At 42.4% G+C, this 4,622-nt stretch overlaps 1 long non-coding RNA gene across 1 annotated transcript; it reads right to left on the reverse strand.

Moving 5' to 3' along the window:
* Nucleotides 1-212: 212 nt before the first annotated feature.
* LOC125553781 lies at nucleotides 213-3,856 on the reverse strand. The gene is made up of 4 exons (XR_007304200.1): nucleotides 3,777-3,856; nucleotides 1,318-3,164; nucleotides 839-916; nucleotides 213-522 (listed from the first exon to the last, which is right to left on the reverse strand). It is a non-coding gene; the product is annotated as an uncharacterized LOC125553781 (long non-coding RNA).
* Between the last annotated feature and the right edge of the window lie 766 nt (nucleotides 3,857-4,622).

Genomic DNA, 4,622 nt, shown 5'->3' on the forward strand with positions numbered 1-4,622 from the left:
TGATTTTTACTGGTGGTACATAAGATCCACCATTAGTTTCCATGGAATTGGAGGGGCAGTAAATTGCTTTTGGAGATACGAGTGAAGCAACACACCAGCAGAAGACAATGGAGGAACAAGAAAGCAGAAAACACCCGGTTCTCTTTACATAAATGTTGCTACTTTGCTTTAGTCCAGCCAAGTAAAAAAGAGAGGCAGAGTGAAACTGGAAATGTTCTAAAAAAGTGAAACTGGAAACAAAATAAAAGAGGTTCCCATCCTGGAACGCACTGCAACCAAAGCCTGGACACCATTGTCTTTCTGTTCGTGCGACCTCCATCTGCATATAAACTGGCGAAGGAGATCGGTTGAGGCAGAGACTTGTTACCTTGTTGCAGGGGCCATTGTTTTAACAGGAAGCATTAGCTTTGATGACGTGCAAATGAAAACTAAATCTGCAAGCCCGTTTCATTTGTTCTTTCTGTGTACGCAGCAACCTATGTACTTGTACATGGCTTGTCCATAGTTCTCCAAACGCTAGATCTGAAATTAGAAATGTGTCTTTGTGATGCTTTTGGGACAACAGTTTAGAAATCCCAATTCTGAAAAATGGGTTATATTTAGTTTATTTTCTGCTTGAGACATCAAGTATGATTTGTTACTGCTTCGTTTTTAAATTAGAATGTGCCAAAAAATAGAAATTAGCTACCATATCAGAAAATCACTTAATCCAGAGTACAATTCAAATTCAGATTAACCAATAGAAGCCTAGTCACTGAATAACCAATAGAAACTCATGCAAGGTTTTGATATAAATGGCACAAGAAAAATTGAATAGTTCACTTATCAACCAGCCTACCTGCGGCTTCACTGAATATCTTTGCATTCTTTCCCCATTGTCTTCATCCTTGCAGCTAACCAAAATGGTTGTAGTACCCTGAAACATTTTATGCTCGAAGTTAATGAGAGTTCATTTACACCATAAAGAAATTCAGAATTGGCTTGCAGCCACATGCTTTGTTAAATTAACATTATGTAATGTTTCAGCTGGACCGAGGACATAATTCAGCATGTTTTATGTTGACATTTAATATGACAATTTTCTGGATTTGCCGGCATGAAAATATAAGCATATTGGGTGGACATAATTACTCATTTGTGAGATACATTACTAAATTTATCAACAATGATATGAGTTCCTAGTACCAGGAAACATCCTATACATAAGGAACAACATACTTGGACTTATCCAGAAGGAGTGAATCAACTTGAATAATAAGATTTTTTTTATCGAGAGAGAAACTTGAATAATAATTTAAGAAAAGCTTGAAACATCACCTATGATGGGGGCTCATCAGCACACCGGTCTGTGGCCTCTCTCTTCTCCCTTTCTCCATACCAAGAACATCGTGTCCTGCTTCCAGCCCACGCGCGCCCGCCACGTGGGTCGGCTCGAGGTTGCGTCAGTGTGTGCACGTCGACGTCGGTGCCGGCCTTTTCCTCGACCCCACGACACACACGGTGCAATATAAGAAGCAATAGACTCCAACACACATACAACTTGATGCAAGATGCATGGGTGAGACAGATGCATTAGAAAACCATTGTTAATGGATGCAGGCAATACACAATTTTATATGTTGACAAGTATGCCTAACGTAATGAATCGCCAACAAACGTCGAGAGGTCTTCTGGTGTTACTAATTTTGAATGGGTTCATACACATTTTCATTAGCATAAACATTCACTGGGATCTAGCTAAGGAAATCCATGACACATACTGAACCCCAGTATTCACCGCGAAAGCATCACATGCAAATGGATGGTAACAAGATGATGCAGATTCAGACATACCCATGCTTAGCTCTAACATTCCAAATAACCACATGGAAAAGGAAACGACCCCCGAAATTCAGAGACATGGTAACTAAAGCATGCTGGCTCTGACATAATCTACGAGGTGTCGAGGTTAGTGATTGATGCACACCTATTTCGCCAAGTTCACCGAAAAGATAATTGAACAGGTCACGCTCATCCTTCTCCCTCTCGGCTTCATGGATCTTCCTCGGAGATTTCTTCTTGCACTTTGCGACGGTGACAGGCATGTGACTCAAAAGCTATTACATTAGCAACAGTGCAACACAGGCACAGCTCTCACGAGTGTCCTACATAACTAATAGGCAACATAAGCATACAATGAATAATACAGGAGTGAGCATATGTTAATACACTATGCTAGCTTATCCTGGATACAAATGAATTATCGATTACACCAGTTTCACCATTACCATTCTAAAATTAGAAAGTGATGACTGGTTGTTCTATTGGAAGCAAGGTATCTAGGATTTGCATAAACACATCAAAGGCACACAAATTTGATGTGAATCTACAATTATAGGTGTCTGGAGTCATCATACAAACATGCAGTGCATGCCCAATATCCAGATCATGCACCAAACTTTTGCAAGTGATCCTATCCTAATACTTTTTCCTATTTTGCACGGCAGTTTACTCGATTATCCCAGTCTTTGATGTGTAATAGCTCAATCTCTTGTAAACAGACATACACTAAGGTCAGAAACAAGCGAAGAGATTTTAACACCTAAAATTCATTTGAAAATGAAGAAATCAATCAGCAAGGAGTTGTACAGACTAAAACATTGAGTGATCTATGTTCTGTAATTTGTATCCCAATTAGTTGAAACCTACTTAAGGATGTTCTGGGTGGACGGCAGTGCAAAATATCGGACTCTCACTATAAGTTAGTGTTGATATGCGAGTCATCCTATTACAAATGTCTTTCCCCAAATGACAGCTAATTGCAAAAGGAAGCTATGCCAAGCTTTGTATTGCAGTTCACAACTATACTATTATGTACATTTTTACATACATTTCCAGATCCTGAACCAAACAAACTGCTAGTATGTACCAAGTATGTCGCTACAAAACCAACAAACAGAAAATCACACAGTTCCAAAGCTCAAGGCACCACAATTTACCGGAGGGACATGCAACTCACAGCAAAGAGGTCAGGATCAAACTCACCGTGATGTCCTTCTCTGGCCACGACATATAGGGCATTGTACCCCGACCTATTCTTCACCGACGCCCTGGGCGTCAAGGTGCCGGAGCAGCTCCACCACCACCTTGAGGTGGCCTCTCGGCGGCCGCGAGTTTCATCATTCCTATAATTTAGATCGAATAAAATTAATGTTGCAAGACAATAGGCTAGTACATTATAATGAAAAGAACATGGGCAATATTCACAAAAAAGAAAGGCTTAGTAGTAGTTGTGCAAGTATAAAGGCAATCTCCTAACTCGTAACTTCAATCAGGTTTTGTACTGACAAACAGCAGATGCTGCTGTAAGATAGTGTGAAGAGTATAATGCAAAGATATGCTTATTAATATAGAACCCTACAACAAGTGAAAAGGACTTTGAGAATCTAAATATAGCACAATTACAATGAACCGTTCAAGAGTATCAAAACCAAACAAGTGCAGCTTGTACATTGTACAGCCTTTGCCTTATCTCCAAGATAACCCATTAGCCCTCTACCAACGCAAGAAACTTTCAGGTTTCTTTCTAATCTCATTTCTTATTTCACTATGTTCCCAAACTGCAAGAAATATACCAACCACCTGTTTGTAGGCAAGCAAACAATACATGGTACAAACACAATATTTGTGTTACTGTATGAACGTAATAGAAGCATCATCATGAAGTTAGGGATAGAACTGTTGAGCACAAATTTTTGCAAATGTGAATTTTAATGAAATATGCCAAACGATAATACCTAGAAGTATTTGGCTGCTCATCTTCTTCTTCCAACACCAGGATCTCCATGCCCATTACGCCACCTCCTTTGTGTCTGCCAGTTGAAAATCTGCCCAATAAATTAGCAAACAAACAACATATGCATACCGGGAGAAGGAAGATGGCTGGAGTGGGGTGCCGCCTTACCGCTGACGGCCAGATTTGCTTCGGGTGGCGCTTCTCCATGGGCTCGCTGTCTCCCTCTCCGTCCCCTCTTCAACTCATGCTCCCCTCCTCTTCTCTGCCTGAGAAGAACACTGCGGACGGCCATCTTCGTGGCCGACCCGTTCCAGCCGCCGCTCAACCCAATGATAGAACCGCTCCGCCTCCTCCTCAGCGCCATCGACCGGGACGCCAAACGGGGGCGGGGACGGATCCGGTGCCGAGATACAGAAGACCAGGAGGCGGAGGCGCGTCGCCGGCGCGGGCGGGCTAGCTCTCTTGTAGTCGTGCGATGGATTTGGAGGGTGGTGGCGGCAGCGGTGACGACGGAGAAGCAGGGAGGGGACGAGGGGCTGCGGGAAATGAAAGGAGAGAGGTCACGTGTGCGAGCTTTCTCTGGAAAGCGACCTGCTATGTGGGCCAATAGCAACGAGCTGACAAACACACAGCCTCGTCCAATCGCTAGCTCGATTCTTTTTTCTTCGCATAACACCCAATCGCTAGGTGATGACGTGGCTAGCACGAGAATGCGCACATTGCGCTACCGTTAAAGGGTTTAATTGTTCCTGGTAGAATGTTAACATGTTAATCAATATTGCCATGGTTGTTGCTAGTGATCCATGCATCCTACGAACTTGCTCTTGCCATGGTTAGCTTCATGAAC

This window comes from Triticum urartu, chromosome 4 (genome assembly GCF_003073215.2).
Source record: "Triticum urartu cultivar G1812 chromosome 4, Tu2.1, whole genome shotgun sequence".
Taxonomy (NCBI): domain Eukaryota; kingdom Viridiplantae; phylum Streptophyta; class Magnoliopsida; order Poales; family Poaceae; genus Triticum; species Triticum urartu.